The 15332-nt window shown below is 37.8% G+C and overlaps 1 protein-coding gene and 1 long non-coding RNA gene across 13 annotated transcripts in view; one reads left to right on the forward strand and one right to left on the reverse strand.

Annotated features, from left to right (window-relative positions):
- LOC143675000 (uncharacterized) lies at nucleotides 1-14098 on the reverse strand. 10 transcript variants are annotated; one of them, XR_013171321.1, is made up of 5 exons: nucleotides 13683-14098; nucleotides 10858-10940; nucleotides 9955-10131; nucleotides 7025-7122; nucleotides 1-245 (listed from the first exon to the last, which is right to left on the reverse strand). It is a non-coding gene; the product is annotated as an uncharacterized LOC143675000 (long non-coding RNA). The 10 variants fall into 10 exon arrangements; XR_013171323.1 differs by having other exon boundaries at nucleotides 9955-10157; XR_013171325.1 differs by lacking the exon at nucleotides 10858-10940.
- The window catches only part of DNAJB6 (DnaJ heat shock protein family (Hsp40) member B6), a 129877-nt gene continuing 128558 nt past the window's right edge, over nucleotides 14014-15332 (forward strand). Inside the window, exon 1 of one of the 3 annotated variants that reach the window (XM_077151464.1) lies at nucleotides 14014-14275. The gene's annotated coding sequence lies outside the window, so the exon portion shown is untranslated. The remainder of the gene's footprint in view (nucleotides 14276-15332) is intronic. The other 2 variants (XM_077151471.1, XR_013171314.1) reach the window with 2 other exon arrangements.

Consider the following 15332-nt stretch of genomic DNA (forward strand, 5'->3'; position numbering starts at 1 on the left):
TTCGCTTAACAATAGAAATTTATTAGTACACTTTTTTATTCAGAGACTAGAAGGCTTGCTTCCTCCCAGGGTCAGTATCTTTTGTGTTTCCTAGGTTTTCCTGTCACATGATAATTCATGTGGTGGCATCTTCTCCTTTCCCTTCAGGCTGCTTGCTGTGGTTTCTCTTCTGTGTCCAATTTCCTTTGCTTATATGATCTTCAGCCATCTTAGATTAAGGGTCATTTTCATTCAGTTTGGCACACCTTAATAATAACACAACATAAAAAGGTCATATTTACAAATGGGTTCAGATTCACAGGACCAGGGATTGGAATCTGAACATGCCTTTGGTGGAGGACATGAGTCAATCTTCAATAAATATCTAGTGTGCAACAAAGATTATAAGGAATGTGAAGAAACAGGAAATGATGGCCCTTGCAAAAAGCAAGATAAGGCATTAGAAACCATCAATGGGGAAGAACAGACTATGACCATACCAACCAAATACTTAGAAAAAATGATCTTAAATATGCTCAAAGAGCTAAAGGAAAATATGGACAAAAACTAAACGAAATCAGGAAAATGATACATAAATACAAAGAAAATATCAATAGAGAGATAAAATTATGAAAAAGAATCAAACACAGACGAAGACCACAACAAAATTCTCTAGAGGGGTTCAAAAGCAGATTGAAGCTTGCAGGATAAAGAATCAGTGAACTTGAAGATAAGACTCTTGAAATCATGCATTCTGGGGTGCAGATAGAGAAAAGAATAAAGAAAAGTCAATAGAGCCTGAGGAAATCATGGGACACCGTTAAGCTTACCAATATAAGCAATATGGGAGTCCCAGAAAGAGAAGAAAGAAAGAAAGAAAGGGTAGTAAAGAAAATTTGAAGAAATAATGGCTGAAATTTTCCCAAATTTAAATGAAGACATTAATATATAATCTTAACCAAACGATTCTTGCCAATCCTGGTGTATTAGTTAGGATTTTCTAGAGAAAAAGAACTGTGCTGGTTTAAAAGGATGTATGCCCCCTAGAAAAGCCATATTTTAATCAAAATCCCATTTCATAAAGGTAGAATAACCCCTATTCAATACTGCATGTTTGAAACTGTAATCAGATCATCTCCCTTGATGATGTGATTTAGTCAAGAGTGGTTGCTAAGCTGGATTAGGTGACAACATGTCTCCACCCATTTGGGTGGGTCTTGATTGGTTTGGTTTATTGGGGTCCTATAGAAGAGAAAACATTTTGGAGAAGGGGAGATTTGGAGAGAGCAGAGAAGAACGACATAGCCACGAGAAGCAGAGTTCACTAGCCAGTGACCTTTGGAGATGAAGAAGGAAAAAGCCTCCCAGGGAGTTTCATGAAACAAGAAGCCAGGAGAAGAAGTTAGCAGATGACGCTGTGTTCACCACGTGCCCTTCCAGATGAGAGAGGAGCCCTGAACTTCATTGGCCTTCTTGAACCGAGGTATCTTTCCCTGGATGCCTTTGATTGGACATTTCTATAGACTTGTTTTAATTGGGATGTTTTCTCGGCCTTAGAACTGGAAACTAGCAACTTATTAAATTCCCCTTTTAAAAAGCCATTCCATTTCTGGAATATTGCATTCTGGCAGCTAGCAAACAAGAACAAGAACCAACAGGAAATATCTGTAAATATGAAATTTATAAAGGTCTCTCATGGAATCATGAGACTGGAAGAGTCCAAAATCTGTACGGCAGGCTGTGAAGCTGGCCACTCTGATGAAGGGTCTCGACAAATTCCACAGGAGAGGTTAGCTAGCTGAAGAAGTAGTGAAAATGTCTCTCTTCTTCATTGAAAGTCTTCAAGATTATCTCATCTGTGGGATGCACTCCTTAGTTAATTGCAGATGTAATCAACCATAGCTGCAGTCAACTGACTGACAATTTAGTAAACCAGCCTTCCAGTTTGCAATAACTTTGCAGCAATGATCAAGCCAGTGCTTGCCTGACCAGACAGCTGGGCATCATCACCTGGCCAAGTTGACACCAGAATCTAACTATCACACCTGGGGAATGCCTAGGGCTTTATCTGAGATTCTACAAATGTTCCATGTACTATGATTGCTTTCCAGAAACCTACAATGGCCAGATGTGTTCCTAGGCCAGATAAGCCCTGCAACCCAGAGGAGCCAGTCTTTTCAGAACATCAACTAGTTCCATCTCCCTTTCCCATATTATCAATTGCCTTTCCCAATATGGAAAAGTTGGAATCAGCACAGCCCAAATAACCCTAAAGACTGGGAGAAAGATCGAAGGAGAAGGTGGAATTATAACAGAAGATAGAATTTAACAAATGAGGATGACTGCTGAACCATCATATTGATATTTCTTTTATTCTCCAGTGTCATGGAGCAGCTGGAAGGAAAAACCTAAAATTGTGGAACTGTAATTCATACCAAAGTCTCAAATTTGTTCTATAACAAATTGTTGCAGTGTGCTTTGAAATTTATTGCCTTTTTTTTTTTTGGTATATATGTTATTTTTCATGACAAAATTCTTTAAGGATAATTAAAAAGAAAACATGATATCAATTGATGCAGAAAGGCATTTGACAAAATTCAACATCCTTTCCTGTTGAAAACACTTCAAAGGATAGGAATAGAAGGGAATGTCCTCAAAATGATAAAGGGAATATATGAAAAACCCACAGCTAGCATCATCCTCAATGGGGAAAAACTGAAAACTTTCCCCTTAAGATCAGGAACAACACAAGAATCATCACTTTTATTCAACATTGTGTTGGGAGTTCTAGCCAGAGCAATTAGATAAGAAAAGAAACACAAGGCATCAAAATTGGAAAGGAAGAAGTAAAACTCTCACTGTTCGCAGATGATATGATACTATATGTTGAAAACCTCGAAAAATCTGAATATTTCGGAAAAATCCGAAAAATTTACTAGAGCTAATAAATGAGTACTGCAAAGTGGCGGGTTACAAGATCAACACTCAAAAATCTGTAGTGTTTCTATACACCAGTAATAAACAATCTGAGGGGGAAATCAAGAAAAAAATTCCATTTACAGTTGCAACCAAAAGAATAAAATATTTAGGAATAAATTTAATGAAAGAGACAAAAGACCTATACAAAGAAAACTACAAGAAATCATTAAAAGAAATCACAGAAGACCTAAATAAATGGAAGGGCATACCATGTTCATGGAATTGGAGACTAAATATAGTTAAGATGTCAATTCTACCTAAATTGATTTACAGATTCAATGCAATACCAATGAAAATCCCAAAAAACTTACTTTTCAGAACTAGAAAAAACAATATCCAAATTTATCTGGAAGGGCAGGGTGCCCTGAATAGATAAAAGTATCCTGAGAAAAAAAAATGAAGTTGGAGGTCTCATGCTACCTGACTTTAAGGCATATTATGAAGCTACAGTGCTCAAAACAGCATGGTACTGGCATAAAGATAGATATACTGACCAATGGAATTGAATGGAGTGTTCAGATATAGACCCTCTCATCTATGGACAATTGATCATTGATAAGGCAGTCAAGCCAACTCACTTGGGACAGAACAATCTCTTCAATAAATGGTGCCTAGCAAACTGGATACCCATATCCAAAAGAATGAAAGAGGACCCATATCTCACACCCTATACAAAAGTTAACTCAAAATGGATCAAAGACCTAAACATTAGATCTAAGACCATAAAACTGTTAGAAGAAAATGTAGGGATATATCTTATAAATCTTATACTAGGAGGTGGTTTCCTAGACCTTACACCCAAAGCAAGAGCTTCGGCGAAAGAAAGAACTGGGAACTCCTCAAAATTAAACACTTTTGTGCATCAAAGAACTTCACCAAGAAAGCAAAAAGACAGCCTACACGATGGGAGATAATGTTTGGAAATGATATATCAGATAAAGGTATAGTATCCAGAATATATAAAGAGATTTTTCAACTCAACTACAAAAAGACAGACAACTCTATTACAAAATGGGCAAAAGACTTGAACAGACACTTCTCAGAAGAGGAAATACAAATGGCCAAAAGGCATATGAAAAGATGCTCAACTTTCCTGGCTATTAGGGAAATGCAAATCAAAACCACAATGAGATATCATCTCACAACCACCAGAATGGCCATTATCAATAAAATAGAAAATGACAAGTGCTGCAGAGGATGTGGAGAAAGAGGCACACTTATCCACAGTTGGTGGGAATGCCAAATGATACAATTGCTGTGGAAGGCAGTTTGGCGGTTCCTCAAAAAGCTAAATATAGGATTGCCATATGACCCAGCAACACCATTGTTAGGTATCTACTTGGAAGACATAAGGACAAGTACACAAACGGACATTTGCACACCAATGTTTATAGCAGCATTATTTACAATTGCCAAGAGATGGAAACAGCCAAAATGTCCATCAACAGATGAGTGGCTAAACAAGCTGTGGTATATACATACGATGGAATATTATGCAGCCATAAGACAGAATAAAGTTATGAAGTATGTATCAACATGGATGGACTTTAAGGACATATGGTGAGTGAGATTAGCAGAAACAAAAGGACAAATACTGTATGATCTCACTGATATGAACTGACATTAGTGAATAAACTTGAAGAATTTCATTGGTAACAGAGAACATCAGGAGATAGAAATAGGATAAGATATTGGGTAATTGAAGCTGAAGGGATGCAGATTGTGCAACAGGACTGATTGTAGAAACTCAGAAATGGATAGCACAATACTACCTAACTGTAACACAATTATGTTCAAACACTGAATGAAGCTGAATGTGAGAATAATAGAGGGAGGAGGGCTGGGGGCACAAATGAAATCAGAAAAAAAGATAGACAATAAAGACTGAGATGGTATAATCTAGGAATGCCTAGAGTGCATAATGATAGTGACTAAATGTACAAATAAAAAAAATGTTTTTGCATGAGGAAGATCAAAGGAATATCATTACTGCAGGGTGTTAAAAATAGATAGTAATCAATATTTTTAAATTTTGACTTGTGTGGTCGAGAAGGTTTTCTCAATTCCTTGATGCTGAGTCTCAGCTCATTCTAGGATTTCTGTCCCACATTGCCAGGAAGGTCTACACTCCTGGGAGTCATGTCCCACGTAGACAGTGGGAGGGCAGTGAGTTTGTTTGTTGTGTTGGCTGGAGGGAGAGGCCACATCTGAGCAACAAAAGAGGTTCTCTTGGGGGTGACTCTTAGGCCTAATTTTAAGTAGGCTTGACCTATCCTTTGTAGGGTTAAGTTTCATATGAACAAACCCCAAGATTGGGGACTCAGCCTATTGCTTCGGTTGTCTGCACTGCTTCTGAGAATATCAAGAATTCCCCACTTGGGGAAGTTGAATTCTCCCCCTTTCTCACCATTCTCCCAAGGAGATTTTGCAAATATATTTTTACTCATTATTCAAATCCTTCTGGTACTTATTGGTGTATCACTCTGGACAAATCTACAAAATCTCATGTCCTACTCAAGGTTCCATGTCCTTATGGTGTTCAGTTAAGCTGTACACATAAGTTATATTAGGAAATGCATTAGTCAAAATACAAATTTTGTACCAAATAAACATTTTTTGCTTTAGTCTCACACATAAGGTAAAACTTTAAAATATTAATTACCATCCAATTTCAACACCCTACAGTAATGACATTCCTTTGTTCTTCCTCATGCAAAAACATTTTTAAATTTGTAAATTTAGTCACTATTATTATACACTTTACGCATTCCTAGATTATACCATCTCAGTCTTTATTGTCTATCAGAAAAAGCAACCTTCATGGACCAGCTAGGAGAAGGTCCTAAATACTGTAAACCCAATTATCTTAGAGTAAATTCCCATAAAAATCAAACCAGGAAAGAATAAAGAAAAGAAAAAGGTTTTTTTTTCTTAAAAAGAATATTTATTGAGCACCTGCTGAGAAAGTTACTGTTTCTACAAGCATTGTGCAGATCAATTGCTCAGCAAGATGAACTAAATAAGGAAACCATTTTATGGATATTTGTATCATTTAAGTTACTGTAATGGAAGGTATGGTGATGTGATTGCCATGGTATTGGTCAACTATTTAGGGATCAATGAGAAGTATTTGGAATGTATAACAACATAAACTTTTAGCACTGAGCCCATTCTTTTGTTTGCAGATGTTGGAATATGGTTTCTTGCTATAGCTATTCTACAGGAAATGCTGAATGTTTTAAGAATACCTATATTAAAAGTCTTTACAAAGAAACATTACAATTAATTTGTAAAGTGATCAGTTAATATTATACATATTTAATATTTGTCTCTAATTATGCACAAATCTTCAGAGACCAGGAAGAGACTGTCCTAGGATTTTATCCTAGGATTCAGGCCCACTGGTTATTTACTGCCAGGAAGTGAAACTTTTCCAAGAGACTGGAATGGTCACTTTATTTGCCATGGAACTAGTGAAAAGAGTTAGTGAGAAGCTAGACCTTTTGATGTGAGCAGAGTTTGTTGAAGTGGGGTTGCATATTTAATTTCATTGCTCAGGTGGGATATTCCCATTCATGAAGAAATGAGAGAATGCAAGCCGTAAAAAGCAAAATATAATGGCTCAATTAATGTTTGGAAAATTATTATTAATTCTTAGTAAAGTGTGATGAATAAGTTTGAAGCTGCACAGCATCTAACAATAAATACGTGACTTACTCACTTTCAAGGTCAAGCAGACAAAATACATTTTTTTACCTGAATCAGGAGCTATGCAGCAAATAACTAACATCTAGCAAATGTTGTCCAGGTATTGGACACATCACAAGGTGTTTTACAAACATCTCTTTCCCTAGTTCTATTCAACTTTTTCTTGGTCTATTTAGTCTATATGTGAATATTTTCTTATTGTACAAGATTCAAACAATTCAGAAATATATTAAGCAAAATGTATAAATTTCCCTTCACTTTACCAAATTTACTCTGCTTCCCAAGGCTAAGTTGTTTTTTTTTTTTAATTTAAAAGTCTTTTGAAAACACAACAACACACAAACACGAACATTCTTACCATAGGATCATTCCATTCTTGGTATAAAATCAATAATTCCTCATATCATCACATAGTTGCATATTCTTCACCATGATAATTTCTTAGAACATTTGCATCTATTCAGAGAAAGAAATAAAAAGAAAAAAGAAAAAAACCTCATAGTTTTTTTTTGTTTCCCTTTTTTTTTCTATACCCAACACTCTTTCATTAATCACTAGCATTTCAATCCACTAAATTTATTTTAACATTTGTTCCCCCTATTTACTTTTTTATTTTCCCCCTATTTATTTTTAATCCATATGTTTGACTCATCTGTCCATACTGTAGATAAAAGGAGCATCAGACACAAGTTTTCACAATCACACAGTCACATTATGAAAGCTATACCATTATACAATCATCTTCAAGAAACATGACTACTGGAACACAGCTCTACATTTTCAGGCACAGCCAAGGCTAAATTTTAAATAGATTTTTTACTCTTTCATGTCCCTCCTGTTAGGTCAGGGGAATGGGGACGGGCACTGCAACCTGAGCTGAGGAGTCTGTGTCGCCCCTCCCAACATGACTTCCAGAACTGATGACCCGCCCCTTCCAGATGTCACCTGACCTCCATCCTTAAAAGCTGCCTGTGCCAAAGCCAGCGCCTGGACTCACCTTACTCCATCTTGGGTTCCTTGAGCTCTGCCCCGGAGCACAGAAATAAACCTGTCCACTTCAAATTTCCTGGTCTACCTTCCTTCTTTCTCACCCTTTTGCCCCCGAAACCTTTCACCACCCCCCACCATTTTTGTTGCTGTTGAAAAAATTTGCAAAGCTACAGAAAATTTACAAGAATAGTAGGACGAAGATCTACTTTTCACCAGATCCATCAATTATTAGCATTTTGCCACATTTCCTCTTCCTCTTCCACCTGCCTTCTCTATATATGATTTGAAATAAACTGCAAACATCATGACATTCCACCTCTGGCATGCATTGCCAAAAATGAGGGCATTCTTCTAAACCACACTACTATTATCAGATTCAAGATTTAATAATATTATCTCATATACTGACAACATTCAAATTTCCTAATTGTCCTAACAATGACTTTTATGGCTTTTTTTTTCCTTTAACCTAGGATGATAGTTTCTCTGTGTTTTTGCCTTTCATAACATTGATATTTTGTAGAATGTACCTCAATTTGTATTTGTCTGTCAATTTTCAACTCCTAATCTCTATAGAACTGTCTTCATTAACATAGTATTAGCCTAAGAAACCTGGAAGAAATGCATAATTAAGATGATTTTTTGAATCCATTAAAAAAATACAGATTCAAAATTCAAAGTATCTAAGTATAAATAGTAAAACCCCCTCTCTTTCCACAGAAATTTGTATACACTTTTTTTTAGTACACAAACTCATACTATACATCCTTTTCTGAGCTAAACAGTATAAGCTGGAGTTCTCTCCTTGTCTTTACCTATGGACCTACCTCCTTGGTTTTTTATGTTTAATTTTTTAATTTTTTCTTCTTCTTTTTTTTTTTACATGGGCAGGCACCGGGAATCAAACCTGGGTCCTCTGGCATGGCAGGCAAGCATTCTTGCCTGCTGAGCCACCATGGCCCGCCCTAATTTTTAAATTTTTGAATAAATAACATATTCACATAGTTCAAAATTTAAAACAACAGAAAAATATTCTGTGAACCATTTCATTTGTACCTCTGTCCAGTTCTTCCTGTAATCTCTTCTTCCCTAGTGCTTTGGATATAATTCCAGAGTTTCATACGCAAATACAAGGTATTTTTATTCTTCCCACCTTTTTACATAAAAGGTAGCACAATATACAACCTGTTCCTCCCTTTTTTTTTTATTTAGGAATTTATCTTGATAATAAGATAAAATGATTTCTAAAAATATATGTGTAGCTAGAACTGAATAATCTATAATACACTAAAGTTCTTGTTGTTATGTTTGACTAATCAGGAACTAAACTGACATTTTTAGTACAAACTCTGGGCAATTTGTTTTGAAGGCAGGAACCTAAAGTAAAGCACATATATATGTAAGATTCTTCAAAGGTCATGACATCTTGGATATTCTTTGAGATTTTTGATTTACATATATTCCTTTGAGGCTTTGAAGGCAGAATATTCATTTGAGAAACATATATGTATGTGAAATATCCCATTTCTCATATAATATAATGCCCTGTGCTTTCATGATACCTTTTATCTGAGGAGCTCAAAGAACTAATTATTTCCAACGCCTATATAGGTTACGTTAAGTATCATTATTTCTAATTTACAGATGGGGAAACTGAGGCTTGTTAGCTCGGTTAAAATCATAGCAACATCAACATTAAAGTTTTACTGGTCATTTAGGATGCATGGCACAAAAATAAATTCATGCACCACATCAACGTGGTAATTACTTAAAAACACCTATTTTTATTCTCTGGCCTCTGAACAAAAACTGTTCTTTTTCCACTCACCTGAAGAAGAAAAATATTCTATGAGCAATGTAAGTATTTGAAGTGTTAATGAAATTTTTCTCTACTCCTTTTTTCTTTTGAGAAGTCTAAACAATCTTCTCTAGTGCTTCACCTTTTAAAATTTAACTATGTATTTTAATCCCTAACACTCCCCACAATTGTTCTTCCAAATTCATCCATTTTCTCAAGGCCTCCCATATTGAGAAAATCTTGGCCATTAGAATTTCCACATCTTATCTGTTCTCTATCTTTTCTTTTTTCCTGTTTTTTTTAAAATTTTTTATTAATTAAAAAAATTACAAGAAACAAACATTCCCAACACATACAATCAGCAATTCACAATATCATCACATAGTTGCATATTCATCATCATGATCATTTCTCAGAACATTAGCATCAATTCAGAAAAAGAAATAAAAAGACAACAGAAAAATATAACAAACAGAAAAAAAAAAATTTACAGGCCATACCCCTTACTGATCCCTTTCATTTTCCTGTTTTGAAAGAAGAAGTGTAAATCCTCTTTTTCAAAGTTAGTTCCTCTATCCCTGTACCTGGTTCCATATCTTCATGCCTACTCTGGGACTTAACTCCTTTAACTATTGCTTGCTCTCCAGCATCTTCAATTCCATCTCTTCCACTGGGTCCTTTGATCAGAAATATGCACAAATATCTTAATGATAAAAACACATAGACAAAAAAACAGAAACAACAAAATAAAACCGCATAAACCAAACCAAACCAACCTAAACTCTAAGCTCCTGGAGAGAAAGAGTCATGTTTCTTTGATTTATGCCTAAAGTCCAGCAAAATGCTGGAATATAGTAGGTATTCAATAAATGAATAAATGAAAACATATTTCTCTTGCTTGTCCCACAATTTCATTTCAACTTCGTACCACCTCACATACTACATAGGCCTCTTGGATGGACTTTTGTCACTCATAGTACTTTTATAAAAATTATTCTTAATGGTTTGAAAAATAATAAAATAAAAAGTTCAAACACAAGAATCACAAGGAAAGGAAGAACTATCTGAAATCTCACTATCTAGTATAAGCATTTTCAGCAATTTGCTGAATATTCTTCCCAGTTTAATGCATGTGTATGCATATATATATATGCATAAATGAACACAATTTTGCAAAAATGGGATACTATACAAGCTCTGTTTCAGTAATGTATTTTAGATATGTTTTATGTCAATAAATATAACCACATTTTTTTAAAGGGCTGAGTGGTATTTTGCGGTAAGGTGGTACTGATTATTTGCAAAGTTGTAATCAACTTTGCAAATAAAAAAGACACCTTGTGTCTTTTTTCAAAAGCACATTTCAGTTTAAAAATCACCAAGCTGCAATTCAGAATGCTTACCCGGGGTCCCGAGACTGATGGATCCCCTCATATTGCCTATTTTTCTGGGGAGAGTCTATAATTTTTATCAGTTTTTCGGAGGCCTGGAACATAGAATGATTATTATTTAGAGTATTACTATGTTCCAGGAACTAAGTTAAGCACATACAATTAATCTTCACATCAAGCCAATTATCCCCATTTTACAGATTAGGAAACAAAGCCATGGAGAATGACTGGTCTCTACTTTTCTACACATTTTGCAAATCACAGATTTGTCATTGTTTGACTTCGATCATCTCATACCCTTGCTTCAACCTCTTCTATGTTTTCCCATCGTCTAGATGGTTCTCAGTTTTTATAACTTTCAATCTCTGTCTTTCACTATTCCTGTTTAGATGCTTTGCTTCAAAGCAGCTTGCTCACTTTGCACCTTGTTTCCTTAAGGTCACCAATTTCTTTTCACCCCATTTTAAATCCTTCCTCTCATAGGACTGCCCTACCTCAGAGTGATCATCTCCCTCTAAACTTAGTTTCCCACTAGCACCACCATTTGGCTTAGTGTTAATGTGAGAATAAAACCTTGACGCTGTAAGATCTTCTCCTTTGTTTTGCAAAGAGCTATTTAAATATTGCCATGTTATTTAATTTTGAAGGTGTTTACACCTGTTCTCTTCATCTACCATGTGAATTCCAGATTCCATTAGAGATGAGGCCTTGTTTTATACCAGTTGTTTTTTCTCATAATACAGTTCACTGCGTTAACAAGTGTTTTAATAAATTTTTGATTTTTTGGGGGGGGGGAGGGAGGATGTTATTTGTGGTTAGCCTGCACTTACTATTTAAAATTCACGTCTCTGTGCTGTCTGCATTTTAAGATTATCTCACACTTGCTGTAAGGAATTTATTTAAATGTGAAGTGTCAGATGATAATACTGTCAACACTTGAAGAAAAATAAAAGTTCATCAACTTGCTGTGGCAGACATGTTTACATGTGACAGTGCCAAACTGTTCATATATCTGAATGAAATTCCAGTTTCTGCTAAGATTATCTTAGGCTTTATCATGAGATGTCCAAACTAAATCAAATGTATTACTCATTTCTTTTGATTGGGAATCATAACCTACTAAAAAAACAGAGAATTGACTTTGATAAAAATATAAATATATTTTGATGATCATTTGCTAAAAACTACATATCAGGTAATACAATAAAGGCTTAGCAAAAACAAAAAATGAACAAAGAATATAAAGCAATCTTTTGTGAAATAGAAAAAGTAGAACCATGCCTACTTAACAGTTAAGTGTTCCAGATTCCTAAAACGGGTCATTAAGCAGCTATTATCAATGGAAAGTATAAAAAAAAAGTGCCTTTCCTCCAAGTATTTAAAGAACATAGGTGAAGGAGAATTCAGCATGTTGTTCAGTGTGTCTGAAAAACTGGCCACTGGAAATCAACACTAGCATATCTGTAGCACTTTAAGTTTGTGAAGTACATGGCAAAGAGCTTTTTTTATTTTCAAAGGAAACAATTAAGTGGACTAGGACAAAGACACCGAGGTATGAGACAAAGGTTTGGCTTGATATTATAGAGTAAAAACAGAAATCTGGACTAGGATTCATGGATTTAACTGCTCGTGGGCCTCACTGAACCTTGGATTTGTGGAGACTTTTTTCAGTACTTGAGACCACAGCATTTTTTATTCTTACAGGAATACTAATCAATAACTAATCATTAACTTCAAACTTCTTGTGTTGGGTTTTACCCTTAGAATCAGATTCCTTGCTGATGCAGGAAAGGCTTAGTCATGGCGGGACAGCCATAAATGCTCAGCTATCAAAACACACCAAATTGTCTGTAAACTTCAAAAAAATTTAAAAACTGCCCCTTATTATTTTGGGCCACAGCTTGCTTTCATTTCTTTCAGCCGCTTACTCCTTCGAGAAGCTTATAGGTTTTACTGCTTGCAAATCAATGAGTTAGGTTTCAAAGGGAATTTTAAGAAGTAATTAAGGTGATTCTCAGGAAGGTGACCGCAGCTTGACCCAGAAGGTCTGTGCCTAGTTATTCAACTTCTAACCGTGGCCATGGCCTGATTTTTTGTGTCCTTGACATGACAACACTAGGTTCTAGGTTTTTGCCTATATAACTTATTTCTGCTTTAGAGAAGAGTAACAGGGAAGGAGGCTGGTTAATAGTATTTGCACAATTTAAAATGAAGATTATCGGTAAAGACGGAAAAGTAAAATAACTATATCTTCACTGTTTTCAGGATACGGGCTCCTTATTTACTGCTAGACGGTTCCACTCTCACGTAGGTGCCGCATGACCTTTTAACAATACAGACTCTCAGGTGTCACGTCCAGGAATCTGATTCAGTAGCTCTGGGGGTGAAACCTCCCTGAACATGCATTTTTAAAAAGCACCCAGGAGGTTCAGACGCTGGAGCTGCATGCCCACGAGGGAAAAACCAGCGAGAAAGATCCCTTGTTTCTTCTATTCTAACCAAGACACCTTTCAACTTGGGGCTGGGTACTGTCATCAAGTTTCCTCTGGCCTTGCTTAGCTCACGATTTCAGTTTCGGCTCTAAAGGCACTCAGTGCTGGGACCTCAAATAGTTTTTCTTTTCCCTTCTTCCCCAATTACATATTCATTGCTCTTATTAAATTATAATCTCTTTGTGGGAGACTGTCCCTGGTGGTAACCCCATCCGAGTAATGAGCTCAGTGGCTCTCCCAACAATCGGTCAATGAATAAAGCACAGGGTACTTCAGCACAGCTGCCGGGTTCTCTCAATCAGACGCGGGTGAGGGCGACTGGTTTCCCGCACCCCACACCGTCACCTTGCAGAAGTGCGCCAACTTCCAATGTCCGTCTCCGCTTGCCCGCCGCCCTTAACCGTCACTGATTCCTCCGTGAAGTTAGAAGTGGGGAGAGGCCGTCCCAATTGGGGCGGTGCGTCCTCCTGAGCTTCTCAGAGAGGCCTTTCAGTGGCCCACCAGACTGAGGACACGAACCATGTACTCAAATCCGCTGTGGCGTTCCTCCAAGTCCACCGCATTGCAAAGCGTGAGACCCCCCCAGCACGACTCCCAAACCGGCAGATGGCGCTCGCTGGGGAAAGCACGAAGAATTTTCGGGAAGGCACCGGGAGGGGGGACAGGGAACGAGGCAGAAGAGGTTTTTAACCTCGTGGCAGCAACCGCAGCTGCGGCTGCCTCCGCACATTAATGGTCGGGCGGAAGTCGAGCGTCGCCGCGCTGCCCGACGCCTGACGTACTTCCTGTTTGTTGTTGGAGAAAGGGAGAGAAAGAAAAGCGCGAGGAATCGCTGCCACCGCCTCCAGCAGTACCAGCCGTGACGGAGCTGAGGGGAGACCACGGGCCTCGCCGCCCAGCTTCTCTTCCTTCCTGCCGCTGGCTGCCAACCTCCTCTGGTAAGGGAACGACCTCCCAGGCTGCGGGGGAGGTTTGGGGACGAGGGCACTGCCTCTGAGCCCCGGCTAGTGGCTGACTTGACCCGGCGCCTTAGCAACAGCATGTGTGTGGTGGATGACCCAGGTGTCGCGGCGCTGGCTGGCCTTTGGGAGTAGGGTGGGTTGAGGGAAAGGAATAAAGGCCTGACGATTCGTACTCGTTTCGAAGCAGTGAGCTGGGATGACCGCCCCGGAGTCGAGTCGGCGCCGCTTCTCCCTTCTCGGCCGGCGCTGCGGGCCTCTGGTGTCCTTGCTCCATACAGGGCTCCCTTCCTCCTCGGGGTTGGCGGTTGGGGGTGGGGCCCGTGCGAGGGACACCCGGGCGACGGCGGCGAGGGCCTGGGCTCCTGTTTCAGGCTTTTCTCTCTTATCCCTGTTGTGCGGAAACGTTGTCTCTCTCGACTTCTCTTTCTTTTCTCTTTTTTATCAATGGAAAGGGGTTGAAGGGCGAGGAGCTTTTTAATTTCCTTTTAAGCTCTTTTGTAGTTGACTCTGAAGCCAAAATCAGCCAATCTTTATCGGTTCGGAAAAGAGCAGAATTCATATGGTAGATAGTGCTGCCAAGTATGGAGCACAGGAAGCGGGTGGTGGGGATGCGAAAGCCCCCTTTATAGAACTACCGACTGATTTTTCCGTTTCTTGGTCAGCAAACGGCCTTTCAACTCACAGAAGAGGTTTATTTGCTTTGTTTCACTTAAAAACAAACAACAAACCCGTACTGTAGTTTTTATAAGGATAGCAGCTTTTGCCCAAGTAAGGAAAGAAGTTTCGTTGACACAAGAAGTGGTAATTGCAAACTTTTTATTATCTCGAAAAAGGTTTTTGGAGTAGTGTCTTTTTTTGTTGTTTTAAAAGATAATTTGATAGTAAACTTCATTACGCAGTTATATGGGGTTCTCATATAAACTAGAGGAAAGGAAATAGTGTAGAAGACTACTCTTGTCACCAAGAGGGACTAACGATAGAACTGAAGATTCCGGTATGTATGGAAAGAGCAGGCTAGCAACTGTTTGTATTT

This window comes from Tamandua tetradactyla, chromosome 1 (genome assembly GCF_023851605.1).
Source record: "Tamandua tetradactyla isolate mTamTet1 chromosome 1, mTamTet1.pri, whole genome shotgun sequence".
Taxonomy (NCBI): Eukaryota; Metazoa; Chordata; class Mammalia; order Pilosa; family Myrmecophagidae; genus Tamandua; species Tamandua tetradactyla.